The sequence below is a fragment of the Hemiscyllium ocellatum genome, chromosome 14 (assembly GCF_020745735.1).
Source record: "Hemiscyllium ocellatum isolate sHemOce1 chromosome 14, sHemOce1.pat.X.cur, whole genome shotgun sequence".
Classification (NCBI taxonomy): Eukaryota; Metazoa; Chordata; class Chondrichthyes; order Orectolobiformes; family Hemiscylliidae; genus Hemiscyllium; species Hemiscyllium ocellatum.
In genome coordinates this window covers 38,834,205-38,857,028 of record NC_083414.1, presented here as the reverse complement: position 1 = coordinate 38,857,028, position 22,824 = coordinate 38,834,205, and the positions used below count along the sequence as shown (strand labels likewise).

At 38.1% G+C, this 22,824-nt stretch overlaps 1 protein-coding gene across 6 annotated transcripts in view; it reads left to right on the top strand.

The window, feature by feature from the left end:
* Positions 1–22,824, top strand: part of fhit (fragile histidine triad diadenosine triphosphatase) — a 1,150,076-nt gene that overhangs the window by 117,138 nt on the left and 1,010,114 nt on the right. The window contains exon 1 of one of the 6 annotated variants that reach the window (XM_060835182.1): positions 19,637–19,694. The exons of the other annotated variants lie outside the window; for them this stretch is intronic. The gene's annotated coding sequence lies outside the window, so the exon portion shown is untranslated. Of the gene's footprint in view, positions 1–19,636; positions 19,695–22,824 lie in introns of those variants that run through there. 6 annotated transcript variants of the gene reach the window in all.

The window sequence follows — 22,824 nt, the reverse complement described above, 5'->3', positions numbered from 1 at the left end:
CATGTGCTGTGTGACTATGAAATCCTATTGATAGGGCACCAGTGGGCAAAATGGAACGGTAATAGACAATGATTGACATTTCTAAATTGGAAACTGTTAAGCTGTTGAGCTATTTCTATAATATGGTTTACAATGCACATACTGATTTTACTAGAGAGATGTTTATCCAAGCATATTCAAAATTTTAAAAAATAGAAATGTGAATAAGCAATTATGTATTTAATCTGCTGATGTTATCTGAAAAGAAGTTGATTACGACAGGCTTCGAGTTATTTGGATAATGTAATTTCCAATTAAGCTTGATCTTAATCAAGGAAGAATGTTGCCTATTTATATCTAGAAATGCGATCAGTTAACTCAACACTCAATGCATTCAATGCACTCATCCATATGGACAGAGATGCATGACTTCTGCCTATTTTACATTATAAATCAATACCATTTCATGAAAAATTTAATTCCCAACATAATGCATTTTTATTTATGAGATTACTGCCTGACTCTATGCATTTTAGGATAATTGCATTGCTCAAATATATGACGTTATGAACATATAATTGTCAAAAACCCTTCATATACGTTGAACGAGTTAAAATCGGTCTTGATTTTGGAAATTAAATTATAATTTTCTTCCTCCATCCCCTCTTTGAATTTATAGCTTCAAATGTGTGATCAATTCATATGCTCGGTGGCATTAAATTACTTCCCACCACATGATTCCTAAATGCCAGTGTAAATCTACAGGAGACTGGCATTAAGAATTTGCAATAATCTAATCCAAATTATCATTTTCATAGATGGAGGGATTACATGAAATAGATAACACTTCTGCTTTAAAATCTGCACAAATAAGTTCCCAGTGTACATAATATTGTAACTGTTGCAATTGTGCTAAAAAGATGGAGCACAAAGTTTAAATAAAAAAGTTTGTACTGAGACGGTCATTTTACTAAATTAACGGAAATAGGATTGCCTAGTTTCACAACAAAATCCCAAAATATCATGCTTAATGCTGTAGCTCCATGTCATTTTGATATGTGACTGTAAAACGTGCTTGTGGTTAGGATAGTTTCCTGCCACAGTCTTCCTCTCTATGCTGAATCTAGGGGCCTGTCTAATTATCAGTGTTAGACGATAGACCACATATGGATTTCATGTAGAGATGAAATAAAACAAAGTTTTAAGATTTGTTGTCAACTTCACTATATAGTAAGCAAACCTTCATTTTGTATCAGTCTATTGAGTACATTCATAACAAAACACCTAATAACAACAAATATTGGAACTCTTTGCCCATTTCAAAGCTTCTATAACCACTTGTAGCTGTCCCTCGAACTGTGAAATGGTATACACTCTACAATGATAATGGATGGTTTTGAAATCGATCATGGAGAACTAATTTGTTCATGGAAGCCCTCCAGCATATGACAGTAGACAGAATGAAATAACAGGTATTGATCTTTTTAACACCATAAACTATTTCTTTAAAAGCAAAGACTTAAAGGGCAGGGCTTATAAATGCCTTCTCACTTTTGACAGAATATGTTGAGACTTTTGACAGGTGCTTTGACAGTTTCAATTATTTGACAGTGTTTTGAAAACTTTTGTGCCTACTTTAACAATTCCAAAGGATATCTTCTCACTCCCAAATATTTCCTGGAACCATATCCAATGGGGGAACTTTAGCTCTCCAGACATATAGCCTGGCTAATTCAATTGATTCACAGGTATTTACATTTCATATTGCAATACCACCAATATCAAACTGCTGGTTTCTGTAGGCAGCTGCCTCCAGAAAACACATAAACACAAAATCCAACTTGACCCCAATTCCTGCCTGTAAAATTGATAAATGCTGAGATTTGGGCAGGCCTACTTATTTTCGTCGTAATGGAGAGGTTCACTGCTCTGGAAATCTGCCCAGTGGGAATCTGGGCCTTATTCTGACAACAAAGCCAAGAAAACTGAATTAGTAGTCATTTAGAGGTACCATTGGAGAAAGGAGTCCAGATTAAGAATGCTAGAATGTTAAAGGCTGAAAATCTACTTCAAAGACACCCGTACCTGGCAGAATACAAGGTGAGTATTTCAGTACTCAGCCAATATTCCAATATGAAATAGATATTTGTATTTCAATATATTTAAGCATGGTAGAATTTGCTTTTGGAGGAGTTAGATGTTGACCGTATCTCTGTCTGGTAAGCTTAGGATTGTATCAATAAAATGATTAAAGTTTTGCATTTATTGATCATTTGATTTATTTATTTTAGTTTCAGGGCACTTAGAAATGCAAAATACCGATGTATAATTATATTTACATATATAGTCTATTTTTCTTGTTGATACCTACTGCAATGGCAACAGCTTGCATTTAAATAGTGCGGTCAGTGCAGAGACATTCCAAGGTGCTTCAGAGGGAGAATCAAATCAAAATGGATAATAAGCTGAAGAAGGATAGATAGAGTGATGATCAAAAGCTTGATCAGAAACGTGGATTTTAAGAAGAGTATTTGGAGAGATTGATTTGGAGATGGCGGTGTTGGACTGGGGTGTACAACATTAAAAATCACACAACACTAGGTTATAGTCCAACAGGTTTAATTGGAAGCACACTAGCTTTCGGAGCGACGCTCCTTCATCAGTTGGAGCGTCGCTCCGAAAGCTAGTGTGGTTCCAATTAAACCTGTTGGACTATAACCTGGTGTTGTGTGATTTTTAACTTTGGAGAGATTGAGGTTGAGTCTTTTGGGCATATTGTAGAATATGGGCCCTTGATAGATCAGGGCAGAATTGTTGGATCCAACGTGAGGGAGGAATGTATCAGAAGTCACAATTGTAAGAACAGAGTTCTGAGAGAGGTTGGAGAGGCAGGGTAAGGTTTGTAAGATGAGAGGAGGTTATAGAAACACAATAGAGTAAGGCCATAAAAGGATTTAAACATGCAACTTTGAATTTGGAAATGTGAATGTTTGAAACCAATGTAGTGGACTACAAAAACAGCAATGATGGTTAAGTGGAACTAAGTGCAGGATAGGTTATGTGCAGCTGAATTTTATATGACCTAAAGTTTACAGAACAAGAAGGATATGAGCAAAACCAAATACTTTTTTTTATTAATGATGTATTTCATTCATGAAAATTCTAAATCAGTTATGTACAATCTTTACAGAGGGGGAAAAAAACAAACACAGTGGAATTTTGTAGTTTCTCAGAGCTTCTCTACAACTCCAAAAAAAAAAGACGTTTTCTATTGGCGCATGTGTAGTCAGTGAGAACGTCTGACAACTCAACGGACCCTAATTCTTTAGGTGAAAGATGTCAGATGGTTTTAGACCTTGGCTAGATAGACCTCAGATCTTTACCCACTGTACCTTAGCATAAGCTGTCCCAAGGTTTTGTATGTCCGTCAGCATATAACTCTGGACCTTAGAATGTGCCAGTCTACAACACTTACTCAAGGTCAACTGTTTACACTGGAAAGTCCAATATGTTTTGGGCAGATCAAAGACTCTTTCATTGAATTGATAGTTCTCCAGGCACAATTGATTTTTTTTTGCAGTGTGCATTCTGGGGAACAGCCCATAGAGCACAGAATCCTGCTTTACGGAGCTATTCAGGATGAAGTTTGACCCCCCCAACCACCTCCGATTTTCGATGACTCCAATTTTGTTCGGGCTTTTGGATGACACATGATCAAATGAGCCCTTGATGTTAAGAGTTGTCACTTTGACCTGAGCTCTGGAATTCAGTTCTTTTGTCCATGTTTGAATCTAATGAGGTCAGTATTAATTACTGTCATGAAATGACAAAGCATGAATCTGGTGTAGGTGCTAAAAGTGAATATATGTCAGTTGTAACTAAAAAACAAAAAAATGGTAGTAAATTCAAAGTTTGTGAGAAGATTTGCAACATGACAAGCAAAATGAGTTCGACTGGGACAACACTACTATTATAGGACAAGCAAACAGAGAACATCCAGGGAATTCCTAGAGGCATGGCACTCATCCACAGATTCAATCAATAAGCACATCGACCTGGACCCAATATACCGACCACTGCAACAGACAGCTGGAACTGACAATCGGAAACGGCAGAGGCAAACCATTATAAATGGCGGAGGAAAGATCACAGAAGCGCTTCACAAGAGACTCCCAATCAATGAGGATGTCACCTAAACAGGGGACGAAACGTCTGCAACACAAATTCCCAGGTCGGCGAACAGAACCACAACAATGGTAGTAAATTACAGACTCTGGTTGGGGACGTGTGGGAGAGGTTTCATTCCTGTGCCATGTTTGTGATTTTTAATAAATATGCCCATTGTTTAGTGATAAGTCAGTTTCTCAGTCTTTGAAAATACAAAATGATAGGAGATAGTTTTTTTACTTAGTTGCACTTAGTTTTCAAACTGGACTTGGTAAGTTAAAGGAGGTATTTCCTGGGAATGTTTATTTAAGGATAGATACGATGTGCATTACTCATGTAGTGTTGCAAGAGTGCCATGCAGTGAGCTGTCATTGAAAATGATGTTTCTTATGTTCAGTCTCAGGAAATCCTTTACATGAGGCAAAAAGAGTCATGTTTATAAGTGTACCCCACCTGCAGGGAGCTTTGCTGACTGGCTTTCATAATTTATGCATGTAAACAAGTGTAGCATGTTTGTATTTTTCCAGTGGGCACAGCCACCAGACCAGGCTTCCTGCCAATAGTGGCATTCAGAAAATCAATGTTTGTATTATTGCAGATCTATTCTTTGTTTGTACAGAGATCTATATTTTTTCCATTATCCTATTCTGAGAGAGTTATTCAAGCGAGAACCATGTAGGATTCTTTCCTTCGGAAGCAAATGCATTTTATTGCATATTCCACTGAAGACTACAAGATTTGACAGATACATTTACATGAGAGTTCCTAATTTCTCCTGTAAATCACTTTCCCAATAAAATTTAATTTGAAGAATTTGAACAAACACAGGAGCAAAAAAATGACTAAATAGTATTAAGATGAACAGTAAGTGGTAGTGGGTGAAGATGATTAAGGAATGTCCATGCAATGATCTTTCCTGTGGCAGATATCAGTAAGAAACAATGACTGCAGATGCTGGGAACCAGATTCTGAATTAGTGGTGCTGGAAAAGCACAGGAGGTTTCCAGCATCTGCAGTCATTGTTTTTACTTCGTTGATTTTAACCCTGCTGCGAATCCTCTTGCAAGAATGCCGATTTTACTGCTCCTCAGATGCTGCCTGAATTGCTGTGCTTTTCCAGCACCACTAATCCAGATATCAGGAAGACCCCTGTGTAAGTTACTACAATTGGACTTGTCTCTCTTGTTCAATGTGGTCATATTCACTGTGTCCCAGAAATCTCCCAGCATGCAGTCTCACTCCTAGAGAAGGGATGCAATGTTGTTGGGCTGGACTGTTTCGACACAAGACTGAAAGACTCAGTGAAAAAGAACAGATGGTGCATAACTCATTTATTTACTGCATCAGAACATGTGGAACCTGGTTTGCTGAAAATGTCTGCCTAAAAACCATTAGCATATTTGAACAAGACTGACATAGTTAGAAGTAATAGATTCCAATCAAGCTGGTTAGCCAAAAACTAAGAGACATGACTTTTCTTTGTGCAGTGGATTTATTGACTATACCAGTCTCCCCCTTTTATATAACCCAGCTCAATTAATCAATTAGAAGTCATTACTTGTTTCCCTTCTAATATTAACCACTATCTACATTAATAATTATCTCCCAATCAAGGGAAGGATAGAAGTCATACTTTTATCCCCATGCAATGATAAAGAAAATCAGATAACATCAAAACTCAGCCACTTTTGATTCTTCATATCAGATGTTTAAATAGCATTCTTAAAGATTCTCGTTGGAGGATTTATCTGCTCTCTCCATCTAAAAGCCACATTTCTGAAATCTGGTTGCCACGCTGAAATAATAGATTACTATAGGCTCAGTTACATCAGTATGGAGCTTTAGCCTCTCATGACAACAAGTCCTGCCCAGAGATGTGCCAATCAATCTGACTGGCCAGCAGTTTCATAGTCTCTCAGCAGTGCTAGCAGTGTAATGGCTCCTGCTAGGTGTACAGGCAGAAAGGGGAGAGATATCTCTGAATCTTATGGTAAAGTTAGGGATTTAGTGTAGCCAAGGTTGGAAGGCCCCAACAAAGAAATGAGGGGGGATGGATGGGTGTCAAGTTATGGAAGTGGAGGGAAAAAGATGTGATATCAGTTCCCTCTTGTTCACTCACAGCACATGAATTGAAAACTATGTGGATGTTTACCAGTCTCTTGCCTTTTCCCCGCAGTCCATAAACTTGTGTAGAGGTGGAATGAAGCCCTTACGTAGCATTTAATTGTCCACTTAAGGGATTCAACAAACCTTGGGGCTGGCAAGGTTGAAGAACCCTTATCCATCCTGCATGGTAGAGGGACAGCTCAAGGATCGACAGGAAGGCAACGGGTTGATAACCTGCTTTATTTTACCTGTTTCCAGCCTTCAAATTCAACAGTGGAGAATTGTAAAATTCACTGGTTAAAGTCCTGGAAGAACATCATTTCTCAAAGCATCCAAGGAATTACATATGTCAAGTTGGGTAGGCCTATTAGAATGAAAAGGTAGAATTTATAAGTAAGGTTGAATAACCCTGAATACGCTGATGCAAGGAGCACTAAGGGAGCAGTTTTCAAGTACCTGAAAATATGTCATAATAACTAGAGAAACAAAGTGGCATGTGGTGACTTTTGCTTGTTAGAATTAAAAATGCTAGTTTCAAACATTGTTTTGAAAATCAATTAGACATCATTTGAGCACTCCCTCCCTTCTCTCAAAGTAAATTAATAATTTTTCATATTGGAAGTCAGATTATTCAAACCTTAAGAAAAATCATTTTGCTCACTGTAATCCAAAACTGAAAGGAGTTAGTTGCATGATAGTTGCAGTTCTCAATCACTCATGATAAATTTCTTTGTATCTGTCAAGATTCCTGAAAGTGCATCTTTCTATTCTCATTTCAATAATGAAGTAGAAAATATTGCGGAGGAGTAAAAATATAGATCAGACTTAATTAAAGTACCTGTGTATATTCCTAGTTTTCACACAAATCTCTCTTCATAGGACAGTCATGCTATCCAGGAACAAGTCTAATGATCCTTTGTTGCATTCATTTTCTGTCAATCATGTCTTTCCTCAGGTATCAGAATGAGAATCCCAACAGTGTGGAAATAGACCTTTCAGCCAAACGAATCCACACCGATCCTCCGAAGAGTAACCTACTCTGCTCCCCTATTACTCTACATTTCTCCTGACTAATGCACCTAACCTACACATCCCTGAACATTATGGGCAATTTAGCATGGTCAATCCACTAACCTGCACATATTTGGAGTGTGGGAGGAAACTGGAGCACCTGGAAGAGACCCACGCAGACACGGGGAGAATGTGCAAACTCCATACAGACAGCTGGAATCAAACTTGGATCCCTGGTGCTGTGAGGCAGCAGTGCTAGCCACTGGGTCACTGTGCCACCCAAGGGATAGTAAGGGAACCAAAACTATATGCAGTCTACTGAAGGTTCTATGCAATTAAAACAAGAGTTCACTACTCCTATATTCAAATCAATGCTAACATATCATCAGCCTTCCGGATTGCTTGCTCTACCTGCATGTTAGTCTTCAGTGACTTGGTGATGAGGATATCCAGATCCCTTTGTACATCTACAATCTTTGATCTTTTACCTTCTAAGAAATACTCTGCGCATCTGTTCCTCCAGCCAAAGTGGATAGCCCTCTCATTTTTCACATTATAGTCCATCTTCCATGTTCTTACCTCCTTACTAAATCTTTCCAAATTCTCTTGAATCCATTTCGCATCTTCCTCACAGTACACATTCCCACTAACCTTTGGGTCATCTGTGAACTTAAAAATATTACATTTGGTTCCCAAGTCATTGTTACATACTGTGAATAGTTGGGAAACAAGTAGAAATCTTTGTGGTTCACACTAGTTACACCTTGTCAATACAAGAATGGCTCATTTATTCTTAGCGTCTTTTAGCGGGTTTTAAGAAGATTTGTAGCTCAGGTTAAAGTTCTGGATGTAGGTTTGCTCGCTGAGCTGGAAGGTTCATTTTCTGACATTTCGTCACAATACTAGGTAACATCATCAGTGAGCTCCAGACGAAGCAATGCTAGTCTTCCTGCTTTCTATTGATATGTTTGGGTTTCCTTGGGTTGGTGATGTCATTTCCTATGGTGATGTCACTTCCTATGGTGGTGTTATTTCCTGTTCTTTTTCTCAGGGCGTGGTAAATGGGATCCAAGTCAACGTGTTTGTTGATAGTGTTCCATGCTTCAATTTCTCATTATACCTAGTCCCTTGGATCTTTAAGTTTGAGATCTTGTATCATCTTCAGTGTAGGCAGACACAGAGTGAATATTTAGCCTACCTGTCATTTGTTTATTCCCCATCATAAATTCTCCTGACTTGGCCTACAATGGGCGACATTTGTCTCAGCTAAATGTTTCCTTTTTACATTGTTTTGGAAGATTTTTTTTTTATTTACATTTTTAACTGCATATTTTTATCTTGTTTCTTTTATCAGTTGTTTTAGTCGGTTTTCGCTGTATTCTAATATCTTCCTAATCACCAGATTTACACCCATTTCTTGCAATTTTATAAACTTTTTCTTTTAATCCTATACAATCCTTAACCTTCCTTATAATTATTTGCATAGATAATTTTTAGTCATGTGCACCAGTTAATATTTTGAAAGGTAAAATTTCCTGGGAACCACTTTTGCTGCACTGCAGCATCTCCACTGTAAATACGTCTGAATCCTGTATTCAGCAAGTATACGATGATGGGATAGTAATTGCAGTAAGAAAATGTCAACCCAAGGTCTTTTTCAAACATTGCAGAATTCTTGAAGCCACAGTGTTGCTTTATGAACAAAGTATGTTGCGGTTAAGGAAGATTGACAACTCCACACTGTGCTTGAAATACCATTTCAGTTTGGAACAGGTTTAATCATTTCTCATATTCCACTATTCCCTTCTTACTTCAAATCCTCATTCTCTACCGTCTGTCGAATTACCACGGCTTCACTCCTTTCCTTGGAATGTCTTTGCATTAATCAAAAATTGTCATTCTCTATGATGTCATCTCAACTTACTTTCTTCTGAGCTCAAATGCCCTCCTATACTCACTTAATCTGTCCCACCGTATAAACTGTCCTATTTATTATATCCATATATGTTTCCACTGAGTCCTCTAAATGATTAAGTATGCTTCCCAAAACATTGAGAGCTATCAGTTATTTCAAGAACACCTTTTAAGATTTCATCTGCTTCTTTCAGAGAAAAGGTTTTACATGATGTAACCAAAACCGTTCTTCCTGTATCTCATCATGAACACCTGACAACAATTTTGACCCCAGTCATTTTCACAGCCATTGATTTGGCTTTGTCATGTCGTATTACCCAACTGATCTCAAAATGTCAGTCTGATAAAGTAATCTTTGATCACTTCCTGGTAGTGTTTTCTGATTTCTCTTCTTCCTTACATGTCTGCCTGGGCAAAGAAATTTTCCCCAATTAATTTAGAACTATAATTATTACAGATTATTTCTTCCAACTGATCTGGATCTTCTCATTAATAGTGCTCTGTTGAGTGAGTTTCCTGCTGAGTTATGGGATCTGTTTAATGTTATGACAATGCTGTGCCTTTCAGAGGTGTATTTTGTCTTGGTTTCTTCTAATAGAGAGAATGAATAAGAGCAGTCTGTGGTCATGTAAACAGCTTGTGAGGCATTCCATTCTTTTTAAGTTGGAACAATAAAAAGCAGCCTGAATGGGTGTGGCCTGCTCTCACACAGCAGGATTTCTAGTTTTTTTTAGCTTTTTAAGTTGAGATATAGAGTTGCTGTTGGATTCTCAACAGATTGGAAGCTGTAGTATATGTCTCCTGGCTGCTACTCTGAGTTTTTGTTTGATATCTTTTTCTCTCTCAGCTGCTAGGTTAAATGTGAGACAATCTATTTCCACCTTTGCCTTTTTGGCAAGGTGTATGTTTATGGGATGTTACTATATTGAAACAAGTGATTAGTAATGGTTACTGTATCTATTATTTTGTTAAGTGTTCCAATTGAGTTAAATTATTCTAAGTTCTTCTTTCTTCTGTTGTATTTTCACTATAGTGTTTGAAGAAATTGTGTTTTGCTTCACATTGAGTAGCGGAGCAGTCAAATTGCATCTGGAACATGGCACTTTACCTTTTAAAATAAGAAAAGGTTAGAGTCGAGGCTACGTTCTTAAAATATTTTGAAGGGGTCTGGTCTGGTCCATAAAAATGTATTCCAGAGACCCTCCGTAATCATATATAGGAGTTGGAATATTAGGCTGACTAACTGATATCTCTTCCAGAGTCAGCACAAACTTGATGGACTGAATAATCCAACTATAGGTTTATTCTATGAATAGAAAATTAATAAATCCAAAAATGAAACTAATCTCTGATTGACCATTTGTACTTCATAAACAGCATGAATTGTTTTTAAGTTAATTCAGCATTTTTATACAAGCTCTTTCAAACATTCTTTACCTTCCTTATTTAGTAAACTTCTGCAAAACCATCTTTTGCTTTAACATTCCAATGAAGAGAGTCCTGCGCCTTCATGCTTGAGAACCAAACTTCAAGAGACTGTACCTGCAATTTACTATTCGGAAGTAAATCTCTGACCAGCAGTATTTAAGTTTCACTACTTTAAAATAGACAAAGCAATACTTGTATTCAAACAGTATCATTCAGATCTCAAAATTTGTTCAATGATAGATTTATTGAAATGTAGCCACTGTTATAATGCAGGAATTATACTTTTTCATTGTAACTGAGTGAAATTCCCAACCTTCACTGTCCAACCTCTACATCCAAACTGTAGAGCTCAACGTATTGTGATTGTTGTTTGTGTGAATCTTTGTTTATAAAGTAACTTCAGCATTGCAGAGAAGCTTTTGTACAAAAAACTTTTATGTAGCCATGGTGTGAGGTATTATTGCAAAAATTAAAATTTGACAGAAAATTGAAATCTGTTTTGGATTGGCAATAATATGATTGTTTGAAAATGATGGTATTCAATGAATGTTGATCCAACAATGGTTTGTATTAATAACTTTAAAGAGCAGACTAAATATTAAAGGAACAGAATTTCCTCTGCATCTAATTCCATAAAGCATAGAAACCCCATAAAGTCTGGAAGGAAAGAATTTGTACTGGCATTTTTATGATAATTGCTGGTTCAATGATAATACTAACTCACCTCTCATAATTCAGACGGCTGTTCAATTAGTGAAATGCGTAATTCATAAAACATTTGTTAGAGAGTGAATTAAAAATGCCACTCTTGCATTATTTGTCACTTAACTGAATACAAATCTCAATCATTTCTGTTTTGTAGCCATCAGATGGTTCACATTTTCAAACAAATCAGATGATTTAAAATGTTCTACCTGGGATTTAACTATTGACATGCCACAAAAGGCGTGTAATGAGTATTTATTCAACTTGCTTTGTGAAACAGTTAAACTCTTTTGATCTGTATTTAACTCAATAAATAAACTTCTTTTAAGGATATTTGTGAGCTGAAATCCAATAAATATGACAATATTTAATTCGATTTTAATATACACAAGAACTTGTGTTAGCCAAGAGATTTGTCAGTTTCGAGAAATGTAAAAATGTGTGAATCATTAGAATATCTTATTTTCATCAGGATATTTGTGCTGCTTATTCACCTGTACTTTATGAAAGTGAAATTATTCTACTTATTGTGTTGATAATTTGCTTGAAATTTCTCATTTGGAACATTCTGTACCTAATACTGTTTGTTGAAGTTATTTCAACATTAAATGCTGATGTAATTGTGTCTCCAAATATTTTAGAAACAAAATTATGTTAGTGTACTAAAACTGTTTATAACTAGACCTTGCATCTTAAACTGAACCAATCATCCATTAGATATTTAAACGTTCACGATCAGAATCTTTTGCCATGCACCATAAGAGAAGTACATAAGAGAATTAACAGACATTTTGGTTGAGGTCTTGAGAATTTTAAAAATTCTAGCCAGAATTCAGATTGTGATCTCTATTGAGTCTATGTTATGGACAAAAACAATTGGAGACCTTGAAATTGTACCAATGATAACATAATAGAATTACTTAACATATTCATTTAAAATTGTTTTGTCCAATGATTTTTTTGAAGGCTGCTTAACAATGATTTCAAATGGATTAATGAGTGTCCTCCAGAACAGTAAAACTGTAAACAAAATTTCAGTCTCAAGTGTTAAAGTGAGATGCCATGCTTAAGTTAAACATAAATTGTGTAATTTTGATATCAAAACCTGTCATTTATCATGACTTAAGATATAGGTAAAAACAATGACTGCAGATGCTGGAAACCAGATTCTGGATCAGTGGTGCTGGAAGAGCACAGCAGTTCAGGCAGCATCCAACGAGCAGCTTATCTCTCCATGCTTCCAGCTCACTGCCTTTATTCCTGATGAAGGGCTTTTGCCCGAAACGTCGATTTCGTTGCTCGTTGGATGCTGCCTGAACTGCTGTGCTCTTCCAGCACCACTGATCCATGACTTAAGATATTCCTAGTACTGGAAGAATGTAGTTCTTCTGTCATAATCTTTGTGTTAAGCTTTTTTATTTGGCTGTCAGTTGCTTTCTTGTACTTAATGCAAATAGATTGAGACATTCATTTTTAAAAGTATTCATTTTATCGCTGCCAAACTTATTATTGGTATTAGAAAGTAAAGTGATCACAGACTTCTTAAGTCTAAGAAGAACAAACATTGAAGGACCAGGATTTAACAGCGATGCAGTGGGTTCTGATTCTCATTCCAAAAGTTGGAGGCAACCTTGCAACTACTAGCCATTGAAGCCATGACTGAATTTTACATTGATCATGCAATTAATTTGCTGCAGACTGATAATTGAATTTGAAACTAGATAGCAAAGCAAAGAACCAAAAGCAGTTTTACTGAATCTCATATTCATTTACACCATGCAATATTACATCTGTCTGCCTGTTCCACATTAGCACCCAGTGTCCGAGAAGTCACTCTTTTAAAGTACATTTTAAACCAACCTTTTCAGATCTGTTATGATGTCTCTCCAAGTCAGTTGGAACTTCTGGTATCTCTTGTCCAGAGGTAGGGACACAACCACATCCTCTTGACTTAAAAAGGTGGCACTCTGACACAGTCAATCAATGATGGTGAATCAATGAGTCTTGAGGGTGGTGGGGACTTTCTACAGGGTTGGCTGTCACTGCTGGTTACTTTTCATGATCCACTTCTTTTCTGTTTGTCCATAAGAGGTTTTTATCTCTATACTTAATTGACATGGATAAGAAGGTATAGAGCTAACTTCTTGAAGCAATGCAATTCTTGTGGTAAATGGATAACCATCGTGCAGTTCAGAAAGGAGTTTGAGTCTAGATCCAACAACGGTGAAGGAATGGAGATATAGTTCGAGGTCAAGATGATGTGAAGCTTGGAGGGATACTTGCAACTGGTGGTGTTCCCAAATATTGTTACCCTTGCCTTTTGCTTTGGTAGAGGCTGCAGGTTTGGAAAATGATGTTGAAGGAGGCTTGGTAGGCCCTGCTCTTGCTGTGCATCAACAGTCAATCGGGTGAATGTTGAAGGCGGTGGATGGGGTGCCAATCAAAAGGGGCTACTTTGTCCTGGATTACGTCAGGTTTCTTGAGATTTCTTAGAGCTGCACACATCTATGTTAGTGGAGAGTATTCCATTACATATCTGTCTTGCGTATTTGGTGATGATAGGTGTTATGGAGATTGGCACTAACTTGATCAGAGCAGGCTTCCCAGCCTCTAATATGTTCTTGTAGCTACAGTATTTATATAGTCGGTCCATTTCTGGATTTTCAGAAGACTTTGATAAAATCCACCACAGTAGTTTGGTTAGCAAAATAAAGGCATATCCGTTAAGAATTACAGTACTGGCACGGATTAAGCATTAACAGACCAAAGGTGTAGAATGAGAGTAAATGGGTCATTCAAGTTGGCAAACTAATTAGTGTATTACCACAAGAATCAATACTTGGCGACCTCTCCGACCGACCCCATCCTCTCTTCGGCCTATCACCCTCACCCTCACCTCCTTCCACCTATCCCGTATTCCCAGTGCACCCCCCCCCCCACCTTTTATCTCAGCCCGCTTGGCATACCAGCCTCATTCTTGAAGAAAGGCTTATGCCTGAAACATCGATTCTCCTGCTCCTCTGAAGCTGCCTGGTCTGCTGCGCTTTTCCAGCACCAAACTTTTCAATTCAATACTTGGAGACCCAACTGTTAACAAATGATGTCAATGATTTGGATGTGGGGACCACATTTGCAGATGTTTCAAAACTAAGCATTATGAAGAAGACATAAAGTGGTTTGAGGAAGATTTGAGACCCTCCAGATAGATTCAAGCATCATAATGTCCACTTCACCAGACTAGGAAATGGTGATGAGGACAATAGACTCTGGGTCTCCTGCATTTCCTCTGTGTCTTGAGGGGACCTGTGGTGGTGCATACTTCATGTGGAGGCTGTATGAAAACCCCTGCAGGTTGCTGCTGGTCTTGGTTTTGGTGGGACATTGTTCCTCCTCAGTATTTCTGCACTTCCATAGCATTGCAGCCAAAGCAATGATAATCCCTGCTGTGGCTGTATCCATTGATCACAGTTCCAATGAAACTGAATATGGAATAAAAGAAACCAAATTAATGTGAGCAGTCAGCATTTGTATTACACACAAATGACAGTTTAACATAGTCTTCCATACAGTGGGAGATTGCACATTTAACAAATAAGGTCATGGAATGGCTCTACATATCCATTTGACATAGGATGTATGCAGCACAAGCATCATGCAAGTACATGCAAGTGTGGCAGGATTACGGAAACCTTTTCCGTCCATCCTCACCCAACACATCACCTGATAAATGTAGCATTACATATAAGAGCATGTTGTTGAATACTTTCAATTGAATATGAGGAAATTAGCTTCTCAAGGAGCCCTAGGCCTTATCCTAGATTGGTCCTTACCTACTCCTTTGTTTGTCCACTGTTTTTCTCTCTCTTTGGGTGCTATCTCCACCTCTCGTTGACTCTTCCCTTTCCCCACCCTATGTTCTGCATAAAAGCCATCCTTTTCCTAGCTACCATCAGTTCTGAAGAAGGGTCCTGGATCCTAAACAGTAACTCTGATGTCTCTCCGCCAGTGCTCCCAGGCCTGCTGAGATTTTCCAGCAATTTTTGTTTTTGTTTCAGATTTCTTTCTTTTCTCATTTTTTTTGAAGAAAGCAGGTGTTTTTGTCTAGGAGCTCTTAGATTGCGTTTGTGAATTGTGGTCTGCAAGTGATGCTTTTAAGGTCATCTTTGGTTATTTTCACTTTATAGATAAAGAATATGGTCAATCTGTAATAACCAAAGATGTGACATGTGACATAGTTGGATACGGCATGTGTTTCATAGCATGGTACTATGGTTATAAATGTTTTCAACCACTGTTGTGGTTCTGTTCGCCGAGCTGGAAGTTTTCAACCACTGTTATCTAAATGTCTGATTAATGCAGCCTTGAAGGGCTTTGTGGCCCTCATAAGTTGAGCCTACATGTTCAGACAAAAATAAAACTACTTATCTTGCCTACTCTGTGTTTTATCACAGCCATTTCTCATTTCTGTTGTGCATTTGAGATTTAAATGATTATGGAAAGCACAGAAATCATGCTTAGCAGAATGAGTTGCAGTCTTAGCCAATTAATCAGAGGCACCGACCCCTTCCCCCCAACCTTGTTGTACCTTTTCTCAATGCACTCCTGTCAATCCCATCAATATGAGCTTGCACATGTTCTGCTCCCAAATCTTTCATTTAAGTCTCCATCTCTCAAAGATTATCCCAGTTCCTGGCCCCACAGTTTGATCCTGACAACCAATGTGCTGTATTTTCCCTTCAAGGTGGTTGTCACCATGAATGACATCTCCACCACGATAACCCATCTCCTCCAATGCTTTAATGTCTTCCACCGTTATTTATTGAGTTGTTTTCCTTCACTATTATTGATCCTCTCTATCTGAGCAAGCTTGGACAGACTGCCCAAACAAATGTGTGATTGGATGCCTGACTGTAGATCTGCAACTGACTTGGTGGAAAGCTTTGTACTGATTGCACTGAATCTTCAGGACTGACCTGAGCCATTCTCTGGACAGTAGGGATGCAGAAACCTTGACCCTGATCACCCCAAATCGATGACTGACTATGTATAAGCCCCTAGACTGAAATCCAATTCTGGCCATATCTGACTTTGGCAGGAACTCCTGATTGATGAGAGTCTACTTTTACTTGACTGGGGATTACTACCCTTAGAATTTGAAGATGGCCATTTGGCTGAAGCAGAAGACAGCATGTTTCCTGCATCTGTTGCTGACACCTGTTGCAGTTGTGGCATTAATATAACAATGTACCTATCCCCTTGGACTGATCTCTGCTGATGACCAAGTCAAACTGCCTGGCTTTGTATCTGTGCTAAAGGCAAGGCCTCACAAAAGTGTTGTGAGCCTCTAAGCTCTGAATAAGGCAACAAAGCTCAAAAGGGCAAGCCAGGGCAGAGATGCTGAGGCACCAAAGTAGATGCAGAGTGAGTGAGCTTTAAGAAAGCAAATGAAAACACTTGGGATGGACTTTGCTCTGATTCATGAGATGGGTGCCTGACCCTGTGTCCAATGTGGCCTGGCAACAGCATTACAGTGCAAGGTATAGAAGCAGATATAGGCCCTTTGACCCAAGTATTCTGCTTTTGAGTGTGCTGTGGTTGTTCTATTAGTCCTTAACTCGGGTTTCCTGCCTCATTTCTATAGCACTTGATTTCCTAAATGATTATTAATCAGTCTATCTCAGCCTTGAACATTAACTAACAACTGGCCTGAACAGCCCTCAGTGGTAAAGAATTCAACAGATCCGCTACCACCTGAGAGAAGAAATTCTTCCTGATCTCTGTCTTAAATGGGTGAATTGAAATGGGGAACCGTATTTTAAATGAGTTGAAGATGTGCCATAACGATGTGGTAAGGTCTGATGGATGTGTGATGTCAACCTCTTGTGGATGGTGATGTTTTGTATAGTTGATTTCTACCCATAGAACATATACTTTGATGTTGGGGACTGCTGTCCAAGAGGGAGGCATTTTGCCATATTTTCAAAACTGAATCTCCATTGCCCATATCAATCAGAGGCTGGGAAAGTTCAATCTTGTGCTGTACCTTTCTGAAGTTGCCAGGTTAGTTTGATAGAGCATTCCTGGCTTATTCAAATCTGTTGCAGTTACCAAGAAAATATCAAGGTGAAATAAGAATAACACAATAACATTCAAACAAGAACCAAGAATTTCTAAAACCTTTGGCAATTGCATTCCAAACCTAACATCCAAAATGATGCTTCATTTTCTCACCATTAGATAACCTGAACCTTTTGATGAAGAATAAACCTCCTAAATCATAACCACATCCAAATACAATGGCACTGTTGCTTCATAGGGGTTAAATATATATATCCACAAACAATATGTAATCTGTAAAGCAGCATATACACTTGTTATTCTACAGTGACTTGAGAAAACAGGTGAATTCTTTGGCAATAGTAATATAAATGTATGAATGTTGTACAAGATCACCGTACAATTTCTGATCAGCTAGCATCCTTCTGCTACTACTCTCTGTCTCCTGTTGCCCAGCCAGTTCTCTATCCATCCAGCTAGTAGATCCTAGCCCCCATGTGGTTTCACTTTCTCCATTAGCCTACCATGGGGAACCTTATCAAATGCCTTACTGAAGTCCATGTATATGACATCTACAGCCTCCTCAATCAACTTTATCACTTCCTCAAAGAATTCTATTAAGTTGGTAAGACATGAACTGGGAGAAGTAAAGAAAAGTTGATGTTACTGTGTCAACTATTATCTGTAAGTACTCTTTACAAAAAAGGACTGTTTTGCTCTATGTAGAAGTTGAACTTTATATACTACAATATTGATATTAAGTAACATTTCAAACTTTAAATATTAAAATTTTCAAGATACATACAGTTCTGACTGTTCCCACTTATAGTTGTCACAATATTTTCATAAATATGATTTCTCTAATTCTGCAAATGCTAATTATTGTTGTTTTATTAAGTTGAGTAAAAATCTTACTGGGGCCAGGTATTATGAATGCCAAAGTTGAGGTCTAGAGTCACCGTGAAGGTTGGTTTGAAAATGGGTATGGATATTGAGAGACTGGCTGATTTACAGAAAAAAATAAATTAAAGTTAAAGCTAGGAGTGCAGTACAGTGGGCCTAAGAGATGAGGCGGAGTGGCTGCATGAGTTTGTTCTTGTCAAGGTTTGTAGAACTCAAGGGAACCCACTTATGCATATTGTGAATTCAATAGCACGTGAAGAAATGATGCACAAAAGAAATTGGATAAATACTTGAAGGGGAAGTAATTACATAACCATGAAGAGAAAGCAAGGAAGAAAGATGAATTGGATAGCGACGTAAAGGAACTGTCACCGGTCTGGTGAGCCAAATGGCATCCACTGCTTTAAGGTTTTTGAAAAGTAAATACTGGCTGTGTCAAACTCGTATTTGAGAATACCTCAAACTGACTTTTCAGTCAGTCCTTAATATACTTGCCTGTTGCAGAGGTAGAATATAGATTTGTATTTAAGTGAAATCTCAGCCTGGGTCAAAACCAGCACCTCTTCTGTAGAAACATAGAACTGCCAAGCAAACCACTGCTCTTTCACAAATCTGAGAAAAGATACACAATTACTGTGCAAAAGGCTTTGGAACCAATCTTGTCTCTTGCCTGTTGGCTGTACCAATATTTGTGGCACAGGATGTTTAAAATAGTTGAGAGGAAGAAATAAGAAGGAATTAAATATCTTAACCAGAATAAAATATTGATTTTTTTAACTGTCTTTTCTAAGTAAGCACCATAGGGCATACTTAAACAATATAGTGCAGTCTGAGAAAATACACATTTAAGTAGTAATCAAGCAATATCACTTTATTTTGAATAATTTAATTGCACAGTCATGAGGTAAATGAGAAATATCTATGAAACTGATGAATTAATGTTTGAGTTTGTTTTCTGTATGCATTGTAAAGTGCCTTTTAGACAAAAGCTGTGGTTGTATTATTGGATCCTGCAAGTGTTGTGCCCTTTGGAAGCAAGCCACCCGTGTTATTGTAAGCAGCTTGCAATGTATTTTTCTTTAATTTCACAATGATATTTTTCAGTATTCTATGTGTAGTTTCTGGTGACTACTTTACCTTCTTTGGCAAGCTTTTTCTGGATCTCCCACTGCTGATAGAATTGTAGACATGCATCAGGGCATCAAACTTCTACCTGAATGTTGTTGGTGGTTTAAATGATAAATTTTCTAAACTTGCTGAATCTTTTCCTGGAACAATGGAAGGCTTGTGTGCGTGCATTTTTTTCAAAAACATTTGCTCCCTGCCATTAGTTAATCTCTCGCAGTTTGACCAGCTGCGCTGTGATGTCGCCAACTTGCATAATACAACTTAACTTGGATACCCAGTCTGAATTTTTGGAAATGGTACTGCTTTAAATGGATTTATTGTCTTTGGCATGAATTTTGTAGTTTGATCTTTAGTATGATTTATCTGAGGTTTAAACAAAATTGCTTGCTGCTATAAATGTATGAAGAAAACATTGGCTAATGCGCTGCAATTTTTTCATGAACCAAGTGCATGTGTAGTAGTAACAGAGACTTGTAAGATTTCATCTCCTGACTTAAAAAAACAATGCTGAAGCTGTGAGCATAATTTGATTTTAAAGTTATTCATAATGTGCATATAAAAAGAAACATTGTATTTGAGAATATTTAAAAGGTTAGAATTTGGTGTGGCATAACTTGTGATTTAGAATTTAATTATCAATTCAAAAAGGTTGATGCTTTCCTTTGTTTTCATGAATAAATAGGATTAGTTGAGTTACAGGTCTTCAAAGGGAAACTAAAAACTCAAAATTAGCTACAGGACTTTGTAAATCAAACTACTAACTGAAAACTTCTAAATGTACAAGTACTTGATTTTTTTTTATTGGTACTTGTATACAAAGAAATCTTCGAGTAAAAACTGAGGTCTGCAGATGCTGGAGATCAGAGCTGAAAATGTGTTGCTGGTTAAAGCACAGCAGGTTGGGCAGCATCCAAGGAACAGGAAATTCGACGTTTCGGGCCAGAGCCCTTCATCAGGAATGAGGAGAGGGTGCCATCTTAGCCTGCCTGGCACCCTCTCCTCATTCCTGATGAAGGGCTCTGGCCCGAAACGTCGAATTTCCTGTTCCTTGGATGCTGCCTAACCTGCTGTGCTTTAACCAGCAACACATTTTCAGCTCTACAAAGAAATCTTAGTTTTGCTTTGATGGAAGAATAATTGTACAAGTGGATAATAAGTCCATTAAACACAATGGGTGGAATTTTCAGACTTTGGTGGGGTATGGTGAGATGAGTGGTAGAACTTAGAAACATGTTCGGCAATGCTCTTATTGACATTAAGATCAGCTCACCATGTCTTGTATACTTTGCTCAAACAGTTTGGCAGGTTCTTGTTAGTCGGCGAAGAGTTCCCAGCTGATGATCATCATTGCTTTTAAATACGTTGTTGACCATTGGTTGCAAAGCCCCCATTAGGAAAATCTGACATGGAAACCAAAACAGGATCTTGGTGGCTTCAACATGACTGTTGCACCAAAAGATTTCCATGGACATCAGGCACCAATATCTCGAGCATACAGCATAATCACCAGCCATGTATACCCCACATCCATGAACATTGGCATCTGATGTGCCAGCCTCTATGAAACCTCATGGCACGTCTCTGATCCACCTACAGGTTGCTTTAGGACTTCAGTGCTGCACCAGCAATTATCATTATGTTACTACAGCAAGAACATTTTGCTCTAAGGGACATGCATATATTTCATGAACTGGACCAGGCTGCTTCTGTGGGCTATTTGATAAGTGTCATAGCAGTCACTGAGTCTGAGCCTATCTGAATATTTACAGTATCCATGTTTTGCATTGTCTTCTCGTTTTAAGCATTGCCCCCTTAGACATAGATACATAGTTTATAACACTGTTAAACTGCCATCCTGTTTAGACCTGATGCAATGCCAGAAAGCTTGCCACAGTTAATGTTTTGAGTCCTATCCTTCAGAACCGAAGAAGAGTCATACTGGATCAAAACATTAACTTTGTTTCTCTCTCCACAGAATGTACCAAACCTGCTCAGTTTCTCCAGCATTTAAAGTTTTATTTTGGATTTCCAACATCTGCAGTTTTTTGTTATTTTAGTTTGCCATGATTGCCAGAAGCTTTGTTCCAGTTAGTGGAATATAGGAACAAGATTAGGCTATATAGCCCTTGGTTTCAGCATTCAACAGGATACCTGCCTTTAGCCCATATCCATTCATACCTTTGCTTAACAAAAATGTATCTTTCTCAGTTTTAATATTATCAACTGATCCTGCATCCACTGCTGTTTGTGGAAGAGAGTTTCAAACATCCACCACCCTTTGTGTCCAGAGGATGTTGTGAAGGGTTCATAAAATATTTACAAGGATGTCACCAGGGTTGGAGGATTTGAACTATAGGATGAGGCTGAATAGGCTGGGGCTGTTTTCCTTGGAGGGTCAGAGGCTCAGGGCTGACCTCATAGAGGTTTATAAAATCATGAGAGGCATGGATAGGATAAATAGACAAAGTCTTTTCCCTGTGGTGGGGGAGTCCAGAATTGAAGGGCATAGGTTTAGGGTGAGAGGGGAAAGATATAAGAGGGACCTAAGGAACAAATTTTTCATTCTGAGGATGTTATGTGTATGGAATGAGCTGCCAGAGGAAGTTGTGGAGGCTGGTGCAATTGCAACATTTAAAAGGCATCTGGATGGGTATATGAATAGGAAGGTTTTGGAGGGATATGGGCCATGTGCTGTCAAATAGGCTAGATTGGGTTGGAATAATGAGTCGGCATGGACGAGTTGGACCGAAGTGTCTGTTTCCGTTCTGTACATCTCTATGACTCTAAGTGCTTCCTAACATTCCTTCTGAATGGTCTGGCTGTAATTCTCAGACTATGCCCCCTTGTTGTAGAACCCCATTGGAAGTAGTTTATCTTGATCTGCCTTTTTTAGTAAATACCTTGAAGACTTCGACCCCCTTAACTTGATAAATTCTGGAGAAAACAGACCTAATTTGTATAATTGCTCTTCATAACTTCACCCTTGACTTCGAGGTACTATTCTTATAAACCCAAGGTACTGTGCCCAGATATGCTGTCAGTACTCCAAGTGGGATCTAACCAGGATTTTATGCACTGCAGCATAATTTCTGCATCTTTGTATTCCAGCCCTCTGGGGCAGCATTCCATTTGCTTTCTTGTTTATTTTCTCCTATGTTCATGACATTTCAAGTCAACAGGGCTTGACTTCACTTAGGGGATCCTGCCACAGTAAGTCAAGAACAGCCTTTGGTACCAGTGTCGGCCCTGCTTGGGGTGATCAGAGTCAGGATTCATTGCTTATTAAGGGTGAGAATTGGATATAGTAGACTTTCAGTGAGCCATAAGCATACCATCCTACAGGTTTGATTTAACAATAAACCAGAATTTTCTTGCACAAAATGAATGAAGATAAAGTTGAACAAACCATGCTAATACTTATATAAA